This window comes from Aotus nancymaae, unplaced genomic scaffold (genome assembly GCF_030222135.1).
Source record: "Aotus nancymaae isolate 86718 unplaced genomic scaffold, 86718_ANA_hifiasm-v0.15.2.pri h1tg000021l, whole genome shotgun sequence".
Taxonomy (NCBI): domain Eukaryota; kingdom Metazoa; phylum Chordata; class Mammalia; order Primates; family Aotidae; genus Aotus; species Aotus nancymaae.
In genome coordinates this window covers 21,760,696-21,774,522 of record NW_026988433.1, presented here as the reverse complement: position 1 = coordinate 21,774,522, position 13,827 = coordinate 21,760,696, and positions in this window count along the sequence as shown.

The following is a 13,827-nucleotide window of genomic DNA, read 5'->3' as shown; positions in this document are numbered from 1 at the left end:
AATTAGGCCAGGCGAGGTGGCTTTTAATCCCAGTGCTTTGGGAGGCCAAGGCAGATGGATCACTTGAGGACAGGAGTTTGAGACCAGCCTGGGCAACATGGGGAAACCCTGTCTCTACTAAAAATACAAAAAAATTAGGGCCAGGTGCGGTGGCTCACGCCTGTAATCCCAGCACTTTGGGAGGCCAAGGCGGGTGGATCACGAGGTCAGGAGTTCAAGATCAGCCTGACCAATATGGTGAAACCCTGTCTCTACTAAAAATACAAAAATTAGCAGGAGTGGTGGCTCACGCCTGTAGTTTCAGCTACTCGGTAGGCTGAGGGAGGAGAATTGCTTGAATCCGGGAGGTGGAGGTTGTGGTGAGCCAAGATTGCACCACTGCACTTCAGCCTGGGCAACAGAGCAAGACTCCGTCTCAAAAAACAACAACAACAAAATTGGCCGGGCGTGGTGACTCATGCCTATAATCCCAGCTACTTGGGAGGCTGAGGCACGAGAATTGCTTGAACCCAAGAGGCAGAGATTGCAGTGAGCCAAGATCCAGCCACTGCCCTGCAGTCTGGGTGACAGAGCAACCTGTCTCCCCCAAAAAACAAAAGAACATTAAGCAATCATTAATTCAGTGTCATTAATTCTGTGATTACCATCATTTTGTATTATCACTTGGGCTCAGTGGGTGGTTAAGAGATAGGGCTCTGCAGTAAGACCAGTGTTTAGTCTGCACCAGCTTCTCCATCACCAGCTGTGTGACGTGGACATGTCACTTCACTGCCCTGTGCCTCAGTTCCCTCATCTGACAAATGGGAAAATGAATAGCAAACCCTTCATTTGGGGTGAGAGAGATAAGGCCTGTGATGTTCTCAGCTTGGCTCTCGCTTCCATAAATGGAGTCCAGACTGTAAATACTGTTCATGCTTTTCTTAGGCAAGGACTGTGGCAATTTTAGCTTCTAAGGCACTGGGAGGACAGAAAATGGAACCGAAGCCAAGGGAAGGAAGCGGAGGGAGAGATGGCATCAGGCACCTGAGCTCAGCAGATCAGACCCTGAGCCCAGGAATCTGCCGTGGGAGTTCGGCCCGCCCCGGCGGGAAAAGGAAGGACTCAGTAACATAATTCTCTTCTGGCCTGGGGCAGAGGTGTGTTGACCAAGAGGGACCATTTCCTGAGCCCTCTTGGTCTCTGTTGGACCCTAATGGGTGGGAAAAGAGTTGGTTGGACCCCTGCGCCCAGGCTTCTGGAGTTCTGTGTTAATTATTGATTGCTGGGTAACAAATTACTCCCACGTTTACCGGCTTAAAACAACAAACCTTTATTATCTCATACGGTTTTAGGAATTGACACGCGGTCTGACTTAGCGTGTAGTTCAGGGTCTCTCACTCATGAGATTGTAGTCCAAAACATGGGCTGGGGGCAGGCACCTGCAGTCCCAGCTACTCAAGAGGCTGAGACAGGAGGATTGTTTGAGGCCAGAAGTTCAAGGCTATAGTGCACGATGATTGTGCCTGTGAATAGCCATTGCACTCCAGTCTGGGCAATGTAACAAGACCCTGTCTCTTAAATAAATAAACAAACAAACAAAAATGGGCTAGGACTGTTCTCATCTGGGGCCCAACTGGGGCTGGATGATTCACTTCCAGGATGGTTGGAAGTGATGGTTTCAGTCCTGGCTGTTGCCAGGAGGTCTCTGTTCCTTACTGGCTGTTTGCAGCAAGCCTCGGTTCCTCCTCACATGGGCCTCCATAAAGCGACTTGGGTGTCCTTAAGACATGGTGGCTGGCTTTTCCCAGAGTGGACAGCTCGAGAGAGTACAAGGAGAAACCTAAATGCTTCTTATGACTCAGTCTCAGAAGTCACACAGCGTCACTTCACTGTAGTCCCTTTGTTAGAAATGAGTCATTAAGGCTGGACGCTGTGGCTCACGCCTATAATCCCAACATTTTGGGAGGCCAAGGTAGGCAGATCACCTGAGGTCAGGAGTTTGAGACCATCCTGGCCAACATGGTGAAACCCCATCTCTACTAAAAATACAAAAACTAGCCAGCCATGGTGGTGTGCGCCTGTAGTCCCAGCTGCTCTGGAGGCTGAGGCAGGAGAATTACTTGAACCCGGGAGGTGGAGGTTGCAGTGAGCCAAGATCGCTCCACTGTACTCTAGCCTGAGCAACAAGCAAGACTCCGTGTCAAAAAAGAAAGAGGTGGGGCAGAAGAGAGATGGAGGGTGTCGGCAAGTCAGCAATGGGGGTAAGGCTGGTTTAGGTTTGGCGGGTAGTCAGGCACCTCCAGGGAGTGAAGAAAGTGAGAGTAGACAGCTGGGGCATGGTGGCTCACGCCTGTAACCCCAGCACTTTGGAAGGCTATGGCAGGCAGATTGCCTGGGGTCAGGAGTTCAAGGCCAGCCTGACCAACATGGTGAAACCCCATCGCTACTGAAAATACAAACATTCACTGAGCATGGTGCCTTTCGCTTGTAATTCCAGCTTCTCAGGAGGCTGAGGCAGAAGAATCACTTGAACCCAGGAGGCAGTGGATGCTGCAGTGAGCCGAGATTGAGCCACTGCACTCCAGCCTGGGCAACAGAGCGAGATTTTGTCTCAAAAAAAAAAGAAAAGAAAAAGAAAAAAAGAAACACCTGGTCGAAGGGCATTCTGGGCATAGGGAACAGCCAGTGCTAAGACCTTGGAGTGGAGCATGAAGGTGAGCTTGAGGAACAGCCGGGAGGAGGCCAGGGTGCTGCAAGTGTCTTTGATATCAGTCAGCACCCTTCGAATTCACTGAAGGCCACTAGGGACAATGTCCTACACAATGTCATCTCCCTTCACCCAACTACCATCAGGCCTATTTGACAAGCCAGAGACACTGAGGCTCAGAAAGTGGGAGCCTCTGACTGGGGGCAAGAAGAGACCTTTGGAAGTCACAGGTAATGCCATGATGGGAACTTGGGCATGGGAAATGCCAACAGCCAGTGCCAGTGCCCAGCTGGGGGCCAAGCCAGGTCCCCGGGCCCCCTCCTTGCCTGTGACCCAGGCCTGGAGAAGCACCTTTTACAGGTGCGGATACCAAGGCCTCCACTCCGGCTGGTGACCCTGGGCAAGATCTTTGCTCTCAAGCCTCAATGTCTGCATCTGTGAAAGGGATGTGAAGTTCTGTTGGCTACAGGGCTGGTCTCTATGGCAACTCCTCTTCACAACCCTCAAGGGACATGGGACTCTCACACCCAATCATAGATTATAAACAACATTTTTTTTGAGATGGAGTCTCTGTCACCCAGTTTGGAGTGCAATGGCACAATCTTGGCTCACCGAAACCTCTGCCTCCCAGGTTCAAGCAATTCTCCTGTCTCAGCCTGCCGAGTAGGTGGGATTACAGGCATCCACCACCATGCCCAGCTATTTTTTTTTTTAAACAGAGTCTCACTCTGTCACCCAGGCTGGAGTGCAATGGTGCGAGCTCATTATAACCTCCACCTCCCAGGTTCAAGCGATTCTTCCTGCCTCAGCCTCCCAAGTAGCTGGGATTACAGGCGCCTGCCACCATGCCCAGCTGATTTTTGTATTTTAGTAGAGACAGGGTTTCGGCATGTTGACCAGGCTGGTCTCAAACTCCTGACCTCAGGTGATCTGCCCGCCTCTGCCTCCCAAAGTGCTGGGATTACATGTGTGAGCCACCACACCCCGCCTATATTCAACATTCTTTATCAATTTGCTGTGTGGAAGTATCTCCCCTACCTCCCAAGCCATTAATGTAAGTTTTCTCATCGAATTCTCCCCCACAACCCAATGGGGTCAGTTCTGTCACTGTCCCTATTTTCCAGATGAGGAAACTGAGCCCAGAATCTATGTGACTGCACAGCTAGGAGATACAGAACAGAGAATTCTAGACCTGTCTGGGTGACCCCAGAGTCTTCGTGCTTTATTACAGATTCCCCTTAAACAATGCTGTTCTGTCCTTGAAGTGGAAGAGGCTCTGATTGGGGGTATTGATTTAAGTACCCCAGTTTTCTTATCATAAAATGAAAATAGTAATATTAATAATACAACAACCCAGGACCATTGTAAAGATTTTTTTTTTGAGACGGAGTTTTGCTCGTTGTCCAGGCTGGAGTGCAATGGCACCATCTCAGCTCACTGCAACGTCCGCCTCCTGAGTTCAAGCGATTCTCCTACCTCAGCCTCCTGAGTAGCTGGGGTTACAGGCATGCACCACCACATCCAGCTAATCTTTTTTGTATTTTTAGTACAGACTGGGTTTCTCCATGTTGGCCAGGCTGGTCTCAAACTCCTGACCTCAGATGGTCCGCCTGCCTCAGCCTCCCAAAGTGCTGGGATTATAGGCATGAGCCACTGTGTCCAGCCTTGTAAAGATTAAAGGAGTTAACATATGTAAAAAGTCCAGAGCCCTGCTGTCCAGCACAGTAGCTACTAGCCACATGTGGCTACTTAAATTTTAATTAATTAACATTAAATAAAGTGGCTGGGCTGGGGGGTGGCTCATGCCTGTAATCCCAACACTTTGGGAGGCCCAGATGGGCAGATCACTTGAGGTTAGGAGTTTGAGACCAGCCTGACCAAACATGGTGAAATCTCATCTATACTGAAAATACAAATATTAGTTGGGCATCGTGGCGCTCGCCTGCAATTCTAGCTACTCAGAAGGCTGAGACAGGAGAATCACTTGAACCCAGGAGGTGGAGGCTGCAGTGAGCCAAGATTGTGCCACTGCACTCCAGCCTGGGCAACAGAGCTATTCTCTGTCCCACCTGCCACCAAAATTAAATAAAGTTCCAAATTCAGTTCCTTAGTAACACTAACCCCATTCCAAATACTCAATTATATTAACCTTATTGTTATTATTATTATTATTATTTTTAAAACGGGGTTTCACCATGTTGGTCAGGCTGTTCTTGAACTCCTGACCTCAGGTGATCCGCCCACCTTGGCCTCCAAAGTGTTTGGATTACAGGCATGAGCCACCACACCCAGCCTATTATTATTTTTTTAATAAAATAGAGGCCGGGCTTGTTGACTCACACCTATAATCCCAGCACTTTGGGAGGTGAAGGTGGGCGGATCATCTGAGGTCAGGAGTTCAAGACCAGCCTGCCCAACATGATCAAACCCCGTCTCTACTAAAAATATAAAAAATTAGCCTGCGTGGTGCTGGGCGCCTGTAATCCCAGTTACTCAGGAGGCTGAGGCAGGAGGATCTCTTGAACCCAGGAGGTGGAGGTTGCAGTGAGCCAAGATCGCACCACTGTACTCCAGCCTGGGTGACAAGAGTGAAACTCTGTTTCTAAATTAATAAATAAATAAAATAGAGATGGGCTCTCACTATGTTGCCCAGGCTGGTCTTGAACCCCTGGGCCCTAGCGATCTGCTCACTTTGGCCTCCCAAGGTGCTGAGATTACATGCATGAGCCACAGCGTCTGGCCATATTACCCTTATTATCATTCATCTCATGAATATCCTATTATTTCATATTTACTTTTATACTATCATTTTAATATAAAAGTATATTAAATATTGATAGATTTGTTATGTTTATAGCATATTTATGTTTATAATCCTAGATGTGTTACTATTACTGTTATATTTATTATTACTATTAGTATCCTATTGTTATCCTATAACAGCTAACAATGAGTATTATTAATCAAACCAGTTAACTCTTGTTATATTATTATATCAATTGCTATTAGCCCTTTTATTATTAAATAATAATAAATTACTTAATTTATTATTAATCCTGTACTAAAAATTTATGTATTTTTAAAATTTATTTTATTGGCTGAGCGCGGTTTCTTATGCCTATAATCCCAGCACTTTGGGAGGTTGAGGTGGGTGGATCACAAGGTCAGAAGTTCAAGACCACCCTGGCCAACACGGTGAAACTCCATCTCAACTAAAAATACAAAAGTTAGCTGGGTGTGGTGGCAGATGCCTGTAATCCCAGCTACTCAGAAGGCTGAGGGAGGAGAATAACTTGAACCTGGGTCGGGGAGGTTGCAGTGAGCTGAGATCCCAACATTGCACTCCAGCCTGGGTGACAGAGTGACACTCTGTCTCAAAAAAATTTTTTTTTTTTAGATGGAGTTTCGCTCTTGTTACCCAGGCTGGAGTGCAATGGCGCAATCTCGGCTCACCGCAACCTCCGCCTCCTGGGTTCAGGCAATTCTCCTGCCTCAGCCTCTTGAGTAGCTGGGATTACAGGCACGCGCCACCATGCCCAGCTAATTTTTTGTATTTTTAGTAGAGAAGGGCTTTCACCATGTTGACCAGGATGGTCTCGATATCTTGACCTTGTGATCCACCCGCCTCGGCCTCCCAAAGTGCTGGGATTACAGGTGTGAGCCACCGCGCCCGGCCAAAATTTTTTTATTTATTTATTTTTATTTTTTATTTTTTTTTTGAGGTAGAGTTTCGCTGTTGTTACCCAGACTGGAGTGCAATGGCGCGATCTCGGCTCACCGCAACCTCCGCCTCCTGGGTTCAAGCAATTCTCCTGCCTCAGGCTCCCGAGTAGCTGGGATTACAGGCGTGCGCCACCATGCCCAGCTAATTTTTGTATTTTTAGTAGAGACGGGGTTTCACCTTGTTGACCAGGATGGTCTTGATCTCTTGACCTCGTGATCCACCCGCCTCGGCCTCCCAAAGTGCTGGGATTATAGGCGTGAGCCACCGCCTATTTAATTTTTAATTTTACCTATTTTGTTTTTTGGGAAGAGTCTTGCACTTTCGCTCAGCTGGGCTGGAGTGTGGTGGCACGATCTTGACTCACTGCAACGTCCACCTCCCAGGTTCAAGCGATTATCCTTGCCTCAGTCTCCCAAGTAGCTTTGATTACAGGTGCCCACCACCACACCCAGCTAATTTTTTTTTCTATTTTTAGTAGAGATGGGATTTCACTATTGGCCAGCCTCATTTCAAACTCCTGACCTCGTGATCCAGCCGCCTCAGCCTCCCAAAGGGCTGGGATTACAAGTGTGAGCCACCATGCCTGGCAAATATATTTTATTTTATTATTGTTATTTATTTATTTGTTTTAGAGACTGGGTCTTGCTTTGTTGTCTAGGCTGGAGTATGTAGTACCATCATAGCTTACTGCAGCCTCGACCTCCTGGGCTCCAGCAATCCTTAAGCCTCAGCCTCCCTAGTAACTGGAACTACACAGATACACCATCACACCCAGCTAATTTTTGTATTTTTTTTTTTATAGAGGTGGGGGTTTCATTTTATTGCCCAGGCTGGTCTCAAACTCTTGTGCTCAAGTGAACCTCCTGGCTTGGCCTACCAAAGTTGGGATTCAGGCATGAGCCACCATGCCTGGCTTACTTTTTTCTTTTTTTGAGACGAGGTCACCCTCTGTCGCTGAGGCTGGAGTGCAGTGGTGTGACCTTGGCTCACTGCAACCTCCGCCTCCTGGGTTCAAGCAATTTTCCTGCATCAGCCTCCAGAGTAGCTGGCATTACAGGTGCCCACCACCATGTCCAGCTAATTTTTTTGTGTTCTTTATAGGGCCGGGTTTCACTATGTTGGCCACGCTGGTCTTGAACTCCTGACCTCAGGTGATCCACCCACCTTGGCCTCCCAAATTGCTGGGATTACAGGCGTGAGCTATTGGGCCCGACATTTTTTGAATTTTTTTTTTTTTTTGAGACAGAGTTTCACTCTTGTTGCCCAGGCTGCAGTGCAGTGGCACGATCTTGGCTCACCACAATCTCCAACTCCTGGTTCAAGCTATTCTCCTGCCTCAGCCTCCTGAGTAGCTGGGATTACAAGTGCCCACTACCGTGCCTGGCTAATTTTTGTATTTTTAGTAGAGACAGGTTTTTGCCATGTTGACCAGGCTTGTCTTGAACCTCAGGTGATCCATCCGCCTCAGCCTTCCAAAGTGCTGGAATTACAGTAATGAGCCACCGTGCCCGACCTTGAATTTTTATGAGTACATAGTAGGTGTGTGTATTTATGAGGTATGGGGGCTGTTTTGATACAGGCGTGCAATGTGTTAATAAGAATCATATTAGAGTAAATGAGCTATCCGTCACTTCAAGCACATATCATGTATTTGTGTTTGTAGTAGTTAACTTCTGTTGTTATTAAAATTATTAATACTAATTGCTAATATGAATATTAATAGCATTGATCATTAGTAATTTACTGCTATTGACTCTTGTGTTGTAATTGTTATTAATCCTGCGGGTCTCTGGCTTTCTGGAACTTGGCCAGCAGGAGGTGTTGGCGTTTTTCACAGCAGGGAGGAAGGGCGGTTGGACCTGTTCTCCTAAGGGGGCCTGGCTTGTCCGGAAGCTACTGATCAGTCGTGGGAATTCGAATAACCCTTTCTCTACTTGGCCCCAGTGACCTGCAGGGTGGGAAGAGCCGCGGCTGGCTGGCCTCCCAGTGGCGATGAGGACCTCACTGTGCTCACGGCAGTGGCGCTCTCAAATCTAGGGCACAGTGATGGGAAGGTTATTTGCTGGAATCCCTTTGCCTTTCCAAGGGAAAACAAACACAAAAAGTGAGAAGTCTTCGGGTCTCTGAGCACCAAAACAAGAAACTGAACTCTGGTGGGGAAACGGGCGAGAAGCAACTAAGCAAGGAAGGAAACCAGTTTGTGCCTCCGAGAAATCTGGCAGGCGAGAAGGCTTGAACCGTGATTAAAAAGGGGAAGAACCGCAAGTCCCAATTTAAGTCAGCGGAGCTGCTGTCTGGGCAGTGAGAGGGAAAGTGCTTGTGGCTGGCAGATTTCAGCAGCCATTTGGCATTGGCTGGGTACCAGGCTGCTGTGTGGGTGCCGCCTGGCAGCTGCATGGCTACAAACAACTGTTTTCTCTTGGCCTCAGTGTCCCCAGTTATAAGAAATTGATCAAATTTTATGGGGTAATCCATTCAGACATTTTATTTTTTGAGATGGAGTCTTGCTCTGTCACCCAGGGTGAGTGCAGTGATACGATCTCGGGTCACTGCAGCCTCCACTTCCCGGGTTCAAGCAATTCTTCTGCCTCAGCCTCCCCAGTAGCTGGGACTACATGCACGTGCCACCTTACCCAGCTAATTTTTGGATTTTTAGTAGAGATGGGTTTTCACCATGTTGGCCAGGCTGGTCTCAAACTCCTGACCTCAGGTGATCCACTGGCCTCAGCCTCCCAAAGTGCTGGGATTACAGGTGTGAGCCACTGCACCCGGCTTCCTTGAGACTTCATTGACACTCCCCCACCCCACCCCTCTTCCCACATCCTCAGAAGCTGTGTGAACAACTTGAATCCCACCCTCAACAGGTCCTTCTCCTCACAACCCTCCATGGCACCCTACTGCCCTCAAAATATTCCCAAAGTCCCCACCTGGACCTTCAAAACACCATGTGATGGTCCCACCTTTGAAACGTCATCTCTTATCAGTATAGGTGTCACCACTGCCTTTATGACTTTCTTCTAATGCACCAAATGTATTCCCACCTCAGCACCTTTGCACATGCTGTTCCTTTGGCCTGGAATGCTCTTCCCTCAGATGTTATAGTGCCTGGATCCTTCTTCTCATGGGGGGCTCTAAGCTCACATATTAGTTCCTCAAAGGTGTCCTTCCTGAGCCCCAGATCTAAGATATCCCCTTCCCAATCTCCATCCCATGGGTGTTGTGTCATTCCATAAGTGATCCCACTACTTATTCGTGCCTTATGTCCCTTCACCAGAATATCAGCTCCACGCAGGCAGGGATATTTGTGTTGTTCACTGCTGTGTTCCCAGCGTCTAGAACAGCGCTTGGCGCATAGTAGTTATTTCATAGCTATGTGCGGAAAGCAGATTTTTGTGGCCCTTGTCTTCAAGGTCATTGGACACCAGGAATCCTATAGCAGGCCAGCTCCCTTCCCCCACCTACTTGGAGCCTGGAAATCCCCACCTTCTGGGGAACCCCTTCCTGTAGCTCGAAGGCCAGGACTCCCGGCTTTAACACAGAGTGCTTCCTGGAGCCAAGTCTCGAGCTAACTGCTTTAATGCACTAACTCACTTAATTCTCACTGCCAGGAGAGTGGGTACACATTATTTCCATTTCATAGGCAAGGAAGTGGAGGTACAGAGAAGTCAAGTCATTTGCCCGGGTAGGAAGAGGGGGAGGCAGTGGAATGGAGACACTTGCTGCCCGGGAAGGCTTGAGGTGGCCCCTTCAAGCTGAGGGCGTGGGCGACTAGTTTCCTGTTGGGGGAGGGGGAGAAGGGTAGACATTCCTCCCTCCCCGCCCTCCCACGTGTTGGGGGAGAGGCTGACTGAGAGCATGCCCTACTCCGGACTAGGGGGAACCCCACTGTCCGTCTCGGTTCCTCATGAGGCCGTGGGGAAAATGTAAGTAGCCTGGAGGCTGGCAGGGGAGTGGGCGCAGAGGCCACGGGAGCCAGCGGTCCGAGAGGGCTTCCTGGAGAAAGATGCACCCCTCCTAGAGCTGGGGGACAGGACGGGTGCCGGAGGGAGGCTGGTTTATACTGGCACCGGCTGTAGCAAAGGCAAAGCTGAGGGCTGGGGGCAGAACCCAAATTGGGGGGCGGGGGCCGTGGCGGATCGGCTCAGCATGGTCGCAGATAGTCAGGGCGGGGCAGGGCTGGGCTGTCTCCCTTGGGCGATGATGAAAGCCTGGGTCGCTATTGCACGACCCAGCCCTGCGGGCGCTGATAAAACCCTGCAGGAGGGAGTCAGCAGAGACGCGCCCCTTGGAGGCCAGACCTCTGGACCCTGCCCTCCCTAGGCCCCGCCCCTTCATCTGGCCCCGCCTCCAGGCGCTGAGGCACCCGGTAGCCTGCTGGCATTGAGTGGGTGAGGCTAAGTTCGCCCCGCCCCTTCGATCCTCCCTTCTTTAGGCTGTGAGACACTAAATCGAGTGGGCACGTGGTGGGCGTGACTTCGCAAGGCCCCGCCTCTTGCCTGGCCCGCGCTAGGAGAGGCCTCAGACCCGGTCAGCAGCAGACTAGCGGGATTGGTAGGCGGGACCAGCCCAGGCTCCGCCCTTATGTCCCGCCCCACCAGCTGAGTCTGGCTCGTGGGCGGCCAGGGGCGTGACTCCTGGTGGCCCCGCCCCTTCCCCGCCCCTGTCGCGGCCGCCCTCCTCCGCCAGGCTCAGCTTGCACTGCAGATACCTCTTTACATAACGGCGCAGGGCGGCATGGGTCCGGGCCACCGCCTCCGCCCGGCTGCCCGCCCGGACTGTCGCGGCCCGCGGTGGCGACGGCGGCGGCTGCAAAGTTTCCCAGGCGGCGGCGGCCCAGGGGCGCATCCTCCCGCAACTGTCAAGCGCTGGCGGCGGAAATGATGAGGCGCTGGCCATTTTCCGAGCCCGGGTTTCCTGCCTGAGCCCCGCTCCAGCGAGCCGCGAGCGAGAAGCCGGCGCGCGGGAGAGGACGCTCCCGGGGCGGGGGCCCACCCGCCCCCTCGGGATTTCGGGGGCCCGGGGGCGCGCGACGCCATGGGCCGGCCGGGCCCGGAGCCCCTATCTCTCAGGTGAGTCCGCCTTTGCCGGCGCTGTCCTCCTCCAGGGCCGGGAGGGCTTTCGTGGGGGAAGGGAAGGCCCCGTGTCCAGTTCTGCCGGGGCTCTGCGCGTCACCCCCTGCCCAAAATACTGCTCTGCGGCTCAGATGGAGGCGTTCCGGGGTGACGGCTCCCAGCACCTGCGACTCCCCCCCAGCTACCACCACCACGCACACACGTGTTGGGGAGAGCGTTGGGGTAGCTGAGGCCGTGGGAGCGGGGAGAGGGCATCGCTGACGCCTCCAGCCCACCCTACAGCAGCCTGTCCGGTTGGGGGCGGCCCTCCCCTCAACTTGCGACTGGGGAGGATCGGTCAGGGGTCATCCATTGCTACCTTGAAAGTGAAAGTAGTCAAACTGAGGCTGTGAACACAGATGAGCCCTTGGGTGTGGGGGCAGCGGGAGAGGATGCGCCGGCCCCTCTCCACCCCCATTCCGGGCCATGTGGCTAAGAGAGTAGCGCCCTGATTCAGGAAGCCCCTCTCCCCAGTCTCTGCACTGCCGAGGTGGGCCGGGCCAGGCCCCCGTATGCTGCTGAATTGGGCGGTTCACCAGGGCTAGGGGTCCCAGAGACAGGTTTCTGGGACTGATCTTCTCACACCTCCGACCTGGGGTTCCCTGGGAATACCCCGACCGAAAAACGTCAGAAGGGGGTGTTGGTCTTCTAGATCCTGACGATTGGAAGGGTATTTCAGAGGCTTCTGATGCCTGGTGCAGAAATCCCCTCCCCTCTCTGCCTCCTTCCCTCCCTCCAGGGGAGCTTTGTTTTGAGGGAGGGGACTGCATTTGAGGAACTGGAGAGGGGGGTCTGCCTGCTTGTCCCGCTTTATTTTCTTTAGTTTCCTCGTTCTCCTGTTTCTCTTCCCCATTCCCAACCACAATTGATGTAGGTGAGGAGGTCACTGCCTGCAGCTGGGGGCCTCCAGGGAGGGGTACGGCCAGGCTGGGCTGAGTAGGAGGAAGTGAAATCTGGTGGGGGATTCGGAGCAGAGGCCCGGGCAAAGCGGTGTAGGCAGGGCCAGCTTTCGTGGCAGGAGGGCCGAGATCTGACCCACAGCCCCTCGCCGGGGAGATGACAGTTCCCTCACGCCAGCCAGCAGCTAGGCCTCAGGGCCCCTGCCAGGGCAGTGGGCGTGTGGGTCTCCAGGGATGCAGGCGCACGTTGTGTCTGGGTTTCCCATCACTGACCTGGCCACTCTGGAGGCTCCTCTGGACCTGCCTTCGTGGAGGGAGAGCCGGCAGAGGCCACCTGGGCAGACTGGGCCTGGGGGATGAGAGCCTGGGCTCACTGAGAGAAGTTGGAAGAGTTTTTAGTGCACTTTTCCTGAGCTTGTTCCCACAACTCCACTCTGGGAGGGAAAATCCTTCTGAGCCAAAGGGTGAGCATTCTTAGAACTTTTGCGAGTCCCTATGGGCCACAGAGCGGACAGCTGGGAAGGGGCTGACCCGGAGCATCAGCAGCTCGGGGCTCGGCCTGCAGGGGCTCAGCAGGAAGCAGAGGAGGATAGTGAGGAGGGTCCTGGAGACTGCACTTCGCTGCTCCCACAGCCTCCATACAGCTGAAGGCATGGGCAAGTGACTTGTGAACCTCCGTTTCCCCCTGTATAAAACAGGGTAATAACAGGTTTGCAGTGGAGATTTAATGAGCCAGTGTGTAATGAGCACCTGCTGCCTGGCAAAGAGATTCAGTCGCAGGTGGTGGTGGTGCTTTTATCATCGCCTTTGTGAGTGTTATTGTTATTGGCTGTGAGCTGTTCCTTCTGCAGTCTCCCTTGAGCATCTGTTGCACACATAGCACTGGAGTGTCCAGGGTGTTTGGGAGCAGAATTTTGAAGATCTGGGCACTTCCTTAGCCAGGAGGCCTTGCTGAACTGCCCCACCTCAGTTTCCTAATCTGTGAAGTGGGTGTGCTAATAGCACCTACTTGTAAGGGTCATGGGAACCATGAATGAGTGAATTCACAGAGTCTAGAATGGCTTGGTCAGGAGGAAGAGAAGTAGCCTTGGGGCTGGGATGATCTTTTTTGCTGTGGATGTTAGCTCTGCTGGCTTTCCTTCCTCCTCCCTCTCACCCCCATGCCTGTCAAACCTGGGCCTGATGCTCCTCCTCTGATAAATAGAACTTTTGAGTACAAATCACATCCCGTAGGACTGCTAAGTCCTTGGATTTCTGGGTCCCGCTGTGCCACCCCCGGATATTCTCCATATCCTCAGTGGAGCAGAGCTGGAGGCACCTGGAGGGACCTCCTAGCTGCCAGTCCCAGTGCCACCTGTCTCAGGTGAGGGGAAAGCAGGTGCCCTTCCCAGCCAGGGTGGGGAGGGT